We start from the raw sequence: 15,057 nt of genomic DNA, 5'->3' as shown, positions 1-15,057 counted from the left end.
AAACATGGGTGTTCTGAAGCTACTGGTTGAATCTAAGCGAGATCTGAGTTGATTATTTTTAAATTTGCTCAAATCGAGCTGAGATTAATTCTGTACCAAGAAACATGGGTGTTCTGAAGCTACTGGTTGAATCTAAGCGAGATCTGAGACATTTATTTTTTTCAAATTGCTCAGATTGGGCTGAGATTAATTCTGTACTAAGAAACATGGGTGTTCCGAAGCTACTGGTTGAATCTAAGCGAGATCTGAGACATTTATTTTTTTCAAATTGCTCAGATTGGGCTGAGATTAATTCTGTACTAAGAAACATGGGTGTTCCGAAGCTACTGGTTGAATCTAAGCGAGATCTGAGTTGATTATTTTTAAATTTGCTCAAATCGAGCTGAGATTAATTCTGTACCAAGAAACATGGGTGTTCCGAAGCTACTGGTTGAATCTAAGCGAGATCTGAGTTGATCATTTTTAAAAATGCTCAGATTGGGCTAAGATTAATGTTGTACAAAGAAACATGGGTGTTCTGAAGCTACTGGTTGAATCTAAGCGAGATCTGAGACATTTATTTTTTTCAAATTGCTCAGATTGGGCTGAGATTAATTCTGTACTAAGAAACATGGGTGTTCCGAAGCTACTGGTTGAATCTAAGCGAGATCTGAGTTGATCATTTTTAAAAATGCTCAGATTGGGCTAAGATTAATGTTGTACAAAGAAACATGGGTGTTCTGAAGCTACTGGTTGAATCTAAGCGAGATCTGAGACATTTATTTTTTTCAAATTGCTCAGATTGGGCTGAGATTAATTCTGTACTAAGAAACATGGGTGTTCCGAAGCTACTGGTTGAATCTAAGCGAGATCTGAGTTGATCATTTTTAAAAATGCTCAGATTGGGCTAAGATTAATTTTGTACAAAGAAACATGGGTGTTCTGAAGCTACTGGATGAATCTAAGCGAGATCTGAGTTGATCATTTTTAAAAATGCTCAGATTGGGCTAAGATTAATTCTGTACCAAGAAACATGGGTGTTCTGAAGCTACTGGTTGAATCTAAGCGAGATCTGAGTTGATTATTTTTAAAAATGCTCAGATTGGGCTAAGATTAATTCTGTACCAAGAAACATGTGCGTTCTGAAGCTACTGGTTGAATCTAAGCGAGATCTGAGTTGATTATTTTTAAATTTTCTCAAATCGAGCTGAGATTAATTCTGTACCAAGAAACACGGGTGTTCCGAAGCTGTTGGTTGAATCTAAGCGAGATCTGAGACATTTATTTTTTTCAAATTGCTCAGATTGGGCTGAGATTAATTCTGTACCAAGAAACATGGGTGTTCTGAAGCTGTTGGTTGAATCTAAGCTAGATCTGAGATGGATAATTTTAAATTTACTCAGATTGAGCTGAGATTAATTCTGTATCAAGAAACATGGGTGTTCCGAAGCTACTGGTTGAATCTAAGCGAGATCTGAGTTGATCATTTTTAAAAATGCTCAGATTGGGCTGAGATCAATTTTGTACAAAGAAACATGGGTGTTCTGAAGCTACTGGTTGATTCTAAGCGAGATCTGAGACATTTATTTTTTTCAAATTGCTCAGATTGGGCTGAGATTAATTCTGTACTAAGAAACATGGGTGTTCCGAAGCTACTGGTTGAATCTAAGCGAGATCTGAGTTGATCATTTTTAAAAATGCTCAGATTGGGCTAAGATTAATTTTGTACCAAGAAACATGGGTGTTCTGAAGCTACTGGATGAATCTAAGCGAGATCTGAGTTGATCATTTTTAAAAATGCTCAGATTGGGCTAAGATTAATTCTGTACCAAGAAACATGGGTGTTCTGAAGCTACTGGTTGAAATTAAGCGAGATCTGAGTTGATTATTTTTAAAAATGCTCAGATTGGGCTAAGATTAATTCTGTACCAAACAAAATGGATGTTCCGAAGCGGTTGGTTGAATCTAAGCGAGATCTGAGACATTTATTTTTTTCAAATTGCTCAGATTGGGCTGAGATTAATTCTGGTCTAAGAAACACGGGTGTTCCGAAGCTACTGGTTGAATCTAAGCGAGATCTGAGTTGATCATTTTTAAAAATGCTCAAATCGAGCTGAGATTAAATCTGTACCAAGAAACATGGGTGTTCCGAAGCTACTGGTTGAATCTAAGCGAGATCTGAGTTGATCATTTTTAAAAATGCTTTGATTGGGCTAAGATTAATTCTGTACAAAGAAACATGGGTGTTCTGAAGCTACTGGTTGAATCTAAGCGAGATCTGCGTTGATTATTTTTAAATTTGCTCAAATCGAGCTGAGATTAATTCTGTACCAAGAAACATGGGTGTTCTGAAGCTACTGGTTGAATCTAAGCGAGATCTGAGTTGATTATTTTTAAATTTGCTCAAATCGAGCTGAGATTAATTCTGTACCAAGAAACATGGGTGTTCTGAAGCTACTGGTTGAATCTAAGCGAGATCTGAGACATTTATTTTGTTCAAATTGCTCAGATTGGGCTGAGATTAAATCTGTACTAAGAAACATGGGTGTTCCGAAGCTACTGGTTGAATCTAAGCGAGATCTGAGACATTTATTTTTTTCAAATTGCTCAGATTGGGCTGAGATTAATTCTGTACTAAGAAACATGGGTGTTCCGAAGCTACTGGTTGAATCTAAGCGAGATCTGAGTTGATCATTTTTAAAAATGCTCAGATTGGGCTAAGATTAATTTTGTACCAAGAAACATGGGTGTTCTGAAGCTACTGGTTGAATCTAAGCGAGATCTGAGTTGATTATTTTTAAATTTGCTCAAATCGAGCTGAGATTAATTCTGTACCAAGAAACACGGGTGTTCCGAAGCTGTTGGTTGAATCTAAGCGAGATCTGAGACATTTATTTTTTTCAAATTGCTCAGATTGGGCTGAGATTAATTCTGTACCAAGAAACATGGGTGTTCTGAAGCTGTTGGTTGAATCTAAGCTAGATCTGAGATGGATAATTTTAAATTTACTCAGATTGAGCTGAGATTAATTCTGTACCAAGAAACATGGGTGTTCCGAAGCTACTGGTTGAATCTAAGCGAGATCTGAGTTGATTATTTTTAAATTTGCTCAAATCGAGCTGAGATTAATTCTGTACCAAGAAACATGGGTGTTCTGAAGCTACTGGTTGATTCTAAGCGAGATCTGAGACATTTATTTTTTTCAAATTGCTCAGATTGGGCTGAGATTAATTCTGTACCAAGAAACATGGGTGTTCTGAAGCTACTGGTTGAATCTAAGCGAGATCTGAGACATTTATTTTTTTCAAATTGCTCAGATTGGGCTGAGATTAATTCTGTACTAAGAAACATGGGTGTTCCGAAGCTACTGGTTGAATCTAAGCGAGATCTGAGACATTTATTTTTTTCAAATTGCTCAGATTGGGCTGAGATTAATTCTGTACTAAGAAACATGGGTGTTCCGAAGCTACTGGTTGAATCTAAGCGAGATCTGAGTTGATCATTTTTAAAAATGCTCAGATTGGGCTAAGATTAATTTTGTACAAAGAAACATGGGTGTTCTGAAGCTACTGGATGAATCTAAGCGAGATCTGAGTTGATCATTTTTAAAAATGCTCAGATTGGGCTAAGATTAATCCTGTACCAAGAAACATGGGTGTTCTAAAGCTACTGGTTGAATCTAAGCGAGATCTGAGTTGATTATTTTTAAATTTGCTCAAATCGAGCTGAGATTAATTCTGTACCAAGAAACATGGGTGTTCCGAAGCTACTGGTTGAATCTAAGCGAGATCTGAGTTGATCATTTTTAAAAATGCTTTGATTGGGCTAAGATTAATTCTGTACAAAGAAACATGGGTGTTCTGAAGCTACTGGTTGAATCTAAGCGAGATCTGAGTTGATTATTTTTAAATTTGCTCAAATCGAGCTGAGATTAATTCTGTACCAAGAAACATGGGTGTTCTGAAGCTACTGGTTGAATCTAAGCGAGATCTGAGTTGATTATTTTTAAATTTGCTCAAATCGAGCTGAGATTAATTCTGTACCAAGAAACATGGGTGTTCTGAAGCTACTGGTTGAATCTAAGCGAGATCTGAGACATTTATTTTTTTCAAATTGCTCAGATTGGGCTGAGATTAATTCTGTACTAAGAAACATGGGTGTTCCGAAGCTACTGGTTGAATCTAAGCGAGATCTGAGTTGATCATTTTTAAAAATGCTCAGATTGGGCTAAGATTAATTTTGTACAAAGAAACATGGGTGTTCTGAAGCTACTGGTTGAATCTAAGCGAGATCTGAGTTGATCATTTTTAAAAATGCTCAGATTGGGCTAAGATTAATTCTGTACAAAGAAACATGGGTGTTCTGAAGCTACTGGTTGAATCTAAGCGAGATCTGAGTTGATCATTTTTAAAAATGCTCAGATTGGGCTAAGATTAATTTTGTACGAAGAAACATGGGTGTTATGAAGCTACTGGTTGAATCTAAGCGAGATCTGAGACATTTATTTTTTTCAAATTGCTCAGATTGGGCTGAGATTAATTCTGTACCAAGAAACATGGGTGTTCTGAAGCTACTGGTTGAATTTAAGCGAGATCTGAGACATTTATTTTTTTCAAATTGCTCAGATTGGGCTGAGATTAATTCTGTACTAAGAAACATGGGTGTTCCGAAGCTACTGGTTGAATCTAAGCGAGATCTGAGACATTTATTTTTTTCAAATTGCTCAGATTGGGCTGAGATTAATTCTGTACTAAGAAACATGGGTGTTCCGAAGCTACTGGTTGAATCTAAGCGAGATCTGAGACATTTATTTTTTTCAAATTGCTCAGATTGGGCTGAGATTAATTCTGTACTAAGAAACATGGGTGTTCCGAAGCTACTGGTTGAATCTAAGCGAGATCTGAGACATTTATTTTTTTCAAATTGCTCAGATTGGGCTGAGATTAATTCTGTACTAAGAAACATGGGTGTTCCGAAGCTACTGGTTGAATCTAAGCGAGATCTGAGTTGATCATTTTTAAAAATGCTCAAATCGAGCTGAGATTAATTCTGTACCAAGAAACATGGGTGTTCCGAAGCTACTGGTTGAATCTAAGCGAGATCTGAGTTGATCATTTTTAAAAATGCTTTGATTGGGCTAATATTAATTCTGTACCAAGAAACATGGGTGTTCTGAAGCTACTGGTTGAATCTAAGCGAGATCTGAGTTGATCATTTTTAAAATGCTCAGATTGGGCTAAGATGCATTCTGTACCAAGAAACATGGGTGTTCTGAAGCTACTGGTTGAATCTAAGCGAGATCTGAGTTGATTATTTTTAAATTTGCTCAAATCGAGCTAAGATTTATTCTGTACCAAAAAACATGGGTGTTCCGAAGCTGTTGGTTGAATCTAAGCGAGATCTGAGATGGATAATTTTAAATTTACTCAGATTGAGCTGAGATTAGTTCTGTACTAAGAAACATGGGTGTTCCGAAGCTACTGGTTGAATCTAAGCGAGATCTGAGTTGATCATTTTTAAAAATGCTCAGATTGGGCTAAGATTAATTTTGTACAAAGAAACATGGGTGTTCTGAAGCTACTGGTTGATTCTAAGCGAGATCTGAGACATTTATTTTTTTCAAATTGCTCAGATTGGGCTGAGATTAATTCTGTACTAAGAAACATGGGTGTTCCGAAGCTACTGGTTGAATCTAAGCGAGATCTGAGTTGATCATTTTTAAAAATGCTCAGATTGGGCTAAGATTAATTTTGTACAAAGAAACATGGGTGTTCTGAAGCTACTGGATGAATCTAAGCGAGATCTGAGTTGATCATTTTTAAAAATGCTCAGATTGGGCTAAGATTAATCCTGTACCAAGAAACATGGGTGTTCTAAAGCTACTGGTTGAATCTAAGCGAGATCTGAGTTGATTATTTTTAAATTTGCTCAAATCGAGCTGAGATTAATTCTGTACCAAGAAACATGGGTGTTCCGAAGCTACTGGTTGAATCTAAGCGAGATCTGAGTTGATCATTTTTAAAAATGCTTTGATTGGGCTAAGATTAATTCTGTACAAAGAAACATGGGTGTTCTGAAGCTACTGGTTGAATCTAAGCGAGATCTGATTTGATTATTTTTAAATTTGCTCAAATCGAGCTGAGATTAATTCTGTACCAAGAAACATGGGTGTTCTGAAGCTACTGGTTGAATCTAAGCGAGATCTGAGTTGATTATTTTTAAATTTGCTCAAATCGAGCTGAGATTAATTCTGTACCAAGAAACATGGGTGTTCTGAAGCTACTGGTTGAATCTAAGCGAGATCTGAGACATTTATTTTTTTCAAATTGCTCAGATTGGGCTGAGATTAATTCTGTACTAAGAAACATGGGTGTTCCGAAGCTACTGGTTGAATCTAAGCGAGATCTGAGTTGATCATTTTTAAAAATGCTCAGATTGGGCTAAGATTAATTTTGTACAAAGAAACATGGGTGTTCTGAAGCTACTGGTTGAATCTAAGCGAGATCTGAGTTGATCATTTTTAAAAATGCTCAGATTGGGCTAAGATTAATTCTGTACAAAGAAACATGGGTGTTCTGAAGCTACTGGTTGAATCTAAGCGAGATCTGAGTTGATCATTTTTAAAAATGCTCAGATTGGGCTAAGATTAATTTTGTACGAAGAAACATGGGTGTTCTGAAGCTACTGGTTGAATCTAAGCGAGATCTGAGACATTTATTTTTTTCAAATTGCTCAGATTGGGCTGAGATTAATTCTGTACCAAGAAACATGGGTGTTCTGAAGCTACTGGTTGAATCTAAGCGAGATCTGAGACATTTATTTTTTTCAAATTGCTCAGATTGGGCTGAGATTAATTCTGTACTAAGAAACATGGGTGTTCCGAAGCTACTGGTTGAATCTAAGCGAGATCTGAGACATTTATTTTTTTCAAATTGCTCAGATTGGGCTGAGATTAATTCTGTACTAAGAAACATGGGTGTTCCGAAGCTACTGGTTGAATCTAAGCGAGATCTGAGACATTTATTTTTTTCAAATTGCTCAGATTGGGCTGAGATTAATTCTGTACTAAGAAACATGGGTGTTCCGAAGCTACTGGTTGAATCTAAGCGAGATCTGAGACATTTATTTTTTTCAAATTGCTCAGATTGGGCTGAGATTAATTCTGTACTAAGAAACATGGGTGTTCCGAAGCTACTGGTTGAATCTAAGCGAGATCTGAGTTGATCATTTTTAAAAATGCTCAAATCGAGCTGAGATTAATTCTGTACCAAGAAACATGGGTGTTCCGAAGCTACTGGTTGAATCTAAGCGAGATCTGAGTTGATCATTTTTAAAAATGCTTTGATTGGGCTAAGATTAATTCTGTACCAAGAAACATGGGTGTTCTGAAGCTACTGGTTGAATCTAAGCGAGATCTGAGTTGATCATTTTTAAAAATGCTCAGATTGGGCTAAGATGCATTCTGTACCAAGAAACATGGGTGTTCTGAAGCTACTGGTTGAATCTAAGCGAGATCTGAGTTGATTATTTTTAAATTTGCTCAAATCGAGCTAAGATTTATTCTGTACCAAAAAACATGGGTGTTCCGAAGCTGTTGGTTGAATCTAAGCGAGATCTGAGATGGATAATTTTAAATTTACTCAGATTGAGCTGAGATTAGTTCTGTACTAAGAAACATGGGTGTTCCGAAGCTACTGGTTGAATCTAAGCGAGATCTGAGTTGATCATTTTTAAAAATGCTCAGATTGGGCTAAGATTAATTCTGTACCAAAAAACATGGGTGTTCTGAAGCTACTGGTTGAATCTAAGCAAAATCTGAGTTGATTTTATTTTAATTTGCTTAAATCGAGCTAAGATTAATTCTGTACCAAAAAATATGGATGTTCCGAAGCTGTTGGTTGAATCTAAGCGAGATCTGAGACATTTATTTTTTTCAAAATGCTCAGATTGGGCTTAGATTAATTCTGTACCAAGAAACATGGGTGTTCTGAAGCTGTTGGTTGAATCTAAGCGAGATCTGAGATGGATAATTTTAAATTTACTCAGATTGAGCTGAGATTAATTCTGTACCAAGAAACATGGGTGTTCCGAAGCTACTGGTTGAATCTAAGCGATATCTGAGTTGATCATTTTTAAAAATGCTCAGATTGGGCTAAGATTAATTCTGTACCAAAAAACATGGATGTTCCGAAGCTGTTGGTTGAATCTAAGCGAGATCTGAGACATTTATTTTTTTCAAATTGCTCAGATTGGGCTGAGATTAATTCTGTACCAAGAAACATGGGTGTTCTGAAGCTACTGGTTGAATCTAAGCAAAATCTGAGTTGATTTTTTTTTAATTTGCTCAAATCGAGCTAAGATTAATTCTGTACCAAAAAATATGGATGTTCCGAAGCTGTTGGTTGAATCTAAGCGAGATCTGAGACATTTATTTTTTTCAAAATGCTCAGATTGGGCTTAGATTAATTCTGTACCAAGAAACATGGGTGTTCTGAAGCTGTTGGTTGAATCTAAGCGAGATCTGAGGTGGATAATTTTAAATTTGCTCAAATCGAATAAGATTAATTCTGTACCAAAAAACATGGGTGTCCCGAAGCTGTTGGTTGAATCAAAGCGAGATCTGAGACATTTATTATTTTCAAATTGCTCAGATTGAGCTTAGATGAATTCTGTACCAAGAAACATGGGCTTTCTGAAGTTACTGGTTGAATCTAAGCGAGATCTGAGATGAATAATTTTAAATTTACTCAGATTGAGCTGAGATTAATTCTGTACCAAGGAACATGGACGTTCTGAAGCTACTGGTTTAATCTAAGCGAGATCTGAGATGAATAATTTTAAATTTACTCAGATTGAGCTGAGATTAATTCTGTACCACGGAACATGGGTGTTCCGAAGCTACTGGTTGAATCTAAGCGAGATCTGAGTTGATCATTTTTCAAATTGATCATATTGAGCCAAGTTTAATTCTGTACCAAGAAACATGGGTGTTCTGAAGCTACTGGTTGAATCTAAGCAAGATCTGAGATGATATTTTTTTAAAGGTGCTCAAATTGAGCTAAGATTAAATTTGTACTAAGAAAGAAGGTGTTCCAAAGCTACTGGTTGAATCTAAGCGAGGTGTGATTTATTCATTGGAGAAAAAAAAATCTGAAAAAAGTGAAAAATTAGAGAATGGAGTCCCCTAAGGGACATTCCAAAATAAAAGTTTTTTATCTCGGGCAATATTTTATTTGTTTTTTCAAATGTTGACTTAGGGATTCCGTAGATGTTCTGAAAGCAATCATAAATCTCGGCGAAATAGGAGGATATTTGAGGGTTTTATCGAACTAGCGAGATGCCGCGCTTCACGCGGCAATTGCCAGATGATGAAAATCCTTTACATAAATATTTCGAAATGTAATGTGGGTCAGAGGGTGTCATACGCCTCTCTCAATATTTATGCATGGCGTCATAATTGTAACCCAAAATGAAGCTATTTCGCACGTCCGCCACTACTTGCAGTGGCTGCGCCCACCTCGTTTTGGGTTAGACGACGTACCTTATGCATACTATGGACTTATGCACCTATTCTTGCTGTCATGGTTATTGTACCTAAAAAGCAACTCAATTATAGCTTCGTTATATCAATATTGTTTCTGCATTCTATGCTCAAACGGCGTTTCATCCCTATCATCACCAGACCTAAGACACAAGTTTTATGGGGCTAATCTGTCAGAACATCTGTAAAATGTGAGCAGCAGTATAGAACTTTTTGACAGCATCTTCAAGTGCGGACCTATGAACCAAGTTTTAGGGGGTAAACCTGTCGAAGAGTGGGCTCACGAGTGCAAAACCTTTATGGCATAAAGTTCCGGGCCCGCTTAAGGGCCCGGGAAAATTGTGCATTCTAGATGCTCTGTGGTGCAATCCTAGGCCAATAAGAGGCATACAGAACGAAACAGAACATCTGTAAAATGTGAGCAGCAGTCTAGAACCTTTTGGGTTGACAGTATCTTCAAGTGCGGATCTATGAACCAAGTTTATGGGGAAAATCTGTCAAAGAGTGAGCTCAAGAGTGCGAAATCTTTACGGCATGGGTCCGGGCCCGCTTAACGGCCCGGAAATTGATGGCATTCTAGATGCTCTGTGGTGCAATCTAATAGGCCAATAATAAGAGGCATACAGAACGGAACAGGACATCTGTAATACTGTGAGCAGCAGTAGAACCTTTTGGGTTGACAGCATCTTCAAGTGCGGATCTATGAACCAAGTTGTAGGGGAAAATACTGTCAAATAGTGAGCACATGAGTGTGAAACCTTTACGGCATGGGTCCGGGCCCTCTCAATTGGGTCCGGAAAAATTTTGTGTTTTTAGATGCTCTGTGGTGCAATCTTCAGGCCATTTAGCGGCCAAATGGCAAACGAAATAGAACAATGAGCTGTGTGAATATTTGTGTTCCAGTGCTCCACAGTTCCTCAGTGCAAAACACGATTTTCATAATAAAGGTGGTCAAACGACACGGGGAACATTGATACTGTGTCCCCCACCCTTCGAAAATGGGGTGGGGTGGGGTGGGATGGGGTCGGGTACACGTCCCTTCCACTCTTTCAAGGGGGAGGTGCAAATCTGTCAACGATGGAGCATGCGTGTGAGAAGCCTTTACGGCTCGGGGTGCGGGCCCGATTAAGGGCCCAGGAAAATTTTTAGATGCTCTGTGATGCAATCTAGGGCCACAGGATTAATGCCCATAGGGACACAGGGTTTCGTCTTACACAGTGCAAAACTTGGGCTTCATGATAAAGGTGGTCAAAAAGGTGGGGGGACATTTGATATTGTGTCCCCCACCCTCCAAAATATGGGGGGGGGGGTGAGTGTGCAAGGTGCCGACTTTGCAGGTGCCGACTTTGCGAGGTGCCGAAGTGTCCGGTATTCCTTCTAGAAACTATAAGGCTCCCCCGTGAGCCTTATAGGGGTCTAATATTTTGGGCCTCCTTAACGCTACACGTTTTTCAAATCATCGTGAAACTGACCGTTAGCCAGCAATAACTAAAGTTTCTTTTGTACTACACTACCAAAACTTTCCCCACACACACAATATACATTCATAATGATTGCATTTCCTTTTTTAAAAACATCGTCAAAAAATGACATTTTCACGTCCCACGATACATAGCGTTGCTACAGCACTATAAGTAAAGCGAGTTTTCGGAACATGCTGTGTGCCACAAATCTAATTTATCTACTGTTTTTTTTTTTTTTTCGGGGGGCGGTAAGAGCGTAGGCCTCTTTTTAGTTTATTCTCATCTGAGTTGGTCTTGTAAACTTTCTGGTCAATAGGTTGCACGCTACGGGAGCACTAAACGTGAACGTCAAAAAAGTGTTTTGTTTATTGTCACTTTGGGCTTATTGCATCTCGCGAAATTTTAACGACAAACGACACAATTTCTGACCGCGTTCATGTTCACGCTGCTCTAGGAACAAACCTCCATACATCCCATATCTCTGGAACGCTATATCGTACAAACTGACGATAAATTCATCCTCACTCCTTAATTTTTTCTAACTTATTTCACTTTCAGAAAGCATGTCAAGTTATTTTTAGGGTTTGTTACGTCCAGTTTGGGTCAATAGACAAACTCCTAAAAATGTACCCCATTCAGCCGCATGAGGTCTCTTTTGTTAATATTATCTCCACTAACCAACCCGACGGGCCGATTGCTAAGTTAGGCTACAAAATGGATTTGGCAAATGTACATTCTGAGACCTGATCGACACACTGCTCTAACCAATTTTGTGAATGGACTTATTCAAAAGGAAACTTAATGTCGTTTTGCTTAACAACTTTGACCAAATGCAAAGTTCTTTTTTACAGCTTCAAAACAGCCTTTGACGTACGTGTATAAGTTTCACAAACTTCCGTGATGGGGTAAACTTTGAAACTGCAACACTATACCTCCATGAACAGACCGTATTCTAAATCGGTATTCATGTACTCATTTGAGTTTACTGGCAAAAGATAGTGTCCATAGTTTAAAAACAGCAAGATACGTTTTGCATCAATAGTGCAATTTCTGTATGGAGATTTTTGTAAGTCCGAGGTCGCCACCCACTTTCAACCTAAAGTGGCCCCACGGCGACCTCCTTCACCAAGCAACAGGTGGCCTGTCTCAAAACCAGACAACACACCACTCACAATACACTGACCAGATTGTAAGGAGCAGTTAGGCTCTTTGTGTAAGCCCCCCCCCCCCACCCCAAAATGTTATTAATTGTTAAGTTCCCTTAGACACCTTCCAACCTATAGCCGGCCCTACCCAATGTTTCCAAATTTTAAAGCTTCCGTTTGATCCCATCCTTGTTCATCATGATAATTCTCATGCCGTTTGGAGGGAATGCTTTTTTATAAATATTCTCCATTTAATCTTTTCAACAAATGAGTCACCTGTCAGAAGGATTTCTAGGAAGTATGATAACAACATCGACCAGTGGTTGACACATGGTCGCCTGCGAAACATCAATCTGTGAGTTACTTCATTCATTCAATGCAAATTCGTGAGATTTGTTTCGGTTTTGTTCTGGCACCCATACAGCCTCTTCGACCCTTTCGACCCTGCGCGGCAATGAATGAACCAATCCGGAGAACCATGCTTAGTACAACATGAAAGTAACCCGACCAAAAAGGGCGGATCAATGGCGAGTGGGCGGTCAAGGGGCATAAGTGAACCAATCCGGAGAACCATCTGCGAAACACTGTCCAATGAGCCGCCTGTCAGAAAGATTTCTAGGAAGTCTGGTAACAACATCGACCAGTGGTTGACACACGGTCGCTGCCCAAACTTTCTCCAATCAGATGACTTGTAAGTGGGAGTTTGGGTCAGGGTTTGGTAGACTTGCAACCCGACGTCTGAAACCACACAAACGTATTGAGTTCCACACACTTAACCGTGTTGATTTCCACAAGGATGCCATGCCACTGGACCTTCTAATTTTCAATCCAAGATGGCGCGGGTTACGCTTTTAATAGTATAGATTAGATATGGATTTAGGGGTTATAATGCGATTGGTTTAAATTTGTTTTTAATGTAACCATGTTTAATTTTGTTTAAAGGGGGTGGGGGTGGGGTCTTTTAGACCATTAGAATGTGGGTCGGATGTTCGAGTATGCACATTGGCCATTGCATTATGGACCCTCGAGGGGATTTGGATAGTGTGCAGGCGTTTACAGGTTTAGGTGTGGGTTATTAGGGGTAGTCTTGAAATCTAGTCCTGGCAGAATGTGTGGTTAGGCAGCTCCCAACGACTTAATAATAATATTATTATACCCATTTATTCCCATGGGTGATGAAGAGAAGCAATTATAGTAAAGTATCTTGCTCAAGGACACAAGTGTCACGACCGGGATTCGAACCCACACTCCGGTGAATCAGCACCAGAACTTGAATTCGATGCTCTTAACCACTCGGCCATGACACTCTCTAGAGGTTGAGGGGGTTTTGCTCTTTTATGGGGTGTTTAGGGTATGTATTGAGGGGTTAATGTTGTTGTTAGGGGTTTCCATGGGATTACTATGTTTAGGTGTTTTATGAATGTATGGGTTTAGATGATTAGGGCTCTATATGGGTTTAAGGGGTTTTGATTTGGGGGTTTTATGTATTTCGGGGTATGGGTTTAAGAGGATTAAGGGAGTTTAAGGTCTTGGGGATTAATTGGTTCAAGGGATAGGGTTAGGGTATGTAGAGGTGGGGGGGGGGGGTAGGGATTTGTTTAAATATAGTGGTTTGTCGGGTTGACAGGTTTATGCGGCGGACATGTAATGGGGTTATTGTACTGGGTTGAGTTCAATGATTTAGGGTTTAATTAATTGTAAGTTAGGGGTCGAGGGTGACTAGGGTTTAGCCCTACAAACATCTGCGAAGGATCCCCTCAGTACAAACATAGATTCGACATGAGTTAATTAATTACAAATGACTTCATCACACAACCCTCGTCTAGGTCCCTAACCGTCTGAAGAGTGAAAATAGTGCGACGCTTAATAGGCCTATATCGTAGGAGGTCCTGTTTTCGAGGTGTCCCTAAAAATCGTGGCAAATCTTTTACCTCTCTGTGCGCGATGTAAACAGTCCCTTGATAAAAATTGTGTGGTTATATTTGCCAAGCAAAGAGTCTCCTCTTCTTTGACCAAAACTTAGAAACACGTAAGGCTCCACTGGTCATTTGCACTTGTAAATGCAAAAGGTTTGGTATTTTAGGCATTTCTACAAGGTACAAAGTATGTCATAATGTTGAGGCCATATAAAAATATTTGCCCACTGAAAAAGTTTCATCAAACGCTATTTCAATTAGCCTTGCTCAAGGCAGTCGCATTATTTGCTCCGAAAAGACGCAGCTGTAAACCCACCCGCCGTATACCCTGTGCATGGTGTGTGCGATCACACCGAATGACCCACCCGTATACACACTGTCACATCGCACGAATACTGTTCACACAAGTCATCGCACTCGTACACCACTAACCGCATGCGGAGGCCGTCAGGCCGACAGCCTTGTCGGGTCTGTATCTTCCCGTTTTAATGTGTTGTATTGAAAAAATTCCAATAGTGGACGAAATTGGGGTATGGGGCGCCGTCTGTCAATTAATTGTTTGGCACTTTTAAGGCATGTTTTTACCATGGTTTATAGCAATTAGATGTAAACCATAGAAAGTGTTGCCAAATCCTTTTTATGGTTTACATACCAGTAGTATTTGATGTGTGTAAGTTTATGGTTTACAAACCATGAACATGCAACAAACATTTGTAAATCATGGTTCATAAACCATGGAAACTTAACGCATCTTTAAAACATGGTTTATAAACCAGAAAAATTAAGCATCAAATTCATGGTGTACAAATCATGGTTTATAAACCATGAAAATTGAAGCATGAAAATCATGGTTTATAAACCATAAAAATAGGAGCACGAAAATCATGGTTTAAAAATTATGGTTTATAAACCATAAAAATTGAGGCATTTAAAAAACATGGTTTATAAACCATGAAAATTGAAACATGAAAATCATGGTTTACAAATCATGGTTTATAAACCATGAAAATCGT

The sequence above is a fragment of the Asterias amurensis genome, chromosome 10 (assembly GCF_032118995.1).
Source record: "Asterias amurensis chromosome 10, ASM3211899v1".
In the NCBI taxonomy this organism is placed as follows: domain Eukaryota; kingdom Metazoa; phylum Echinodermata; class Asteroidea; order Forcipulatida; family Asteriidae; genus Asterias; species Asterias amurensis.
This window is presented reverse-complemented; position numbering follows the sequence as displayed.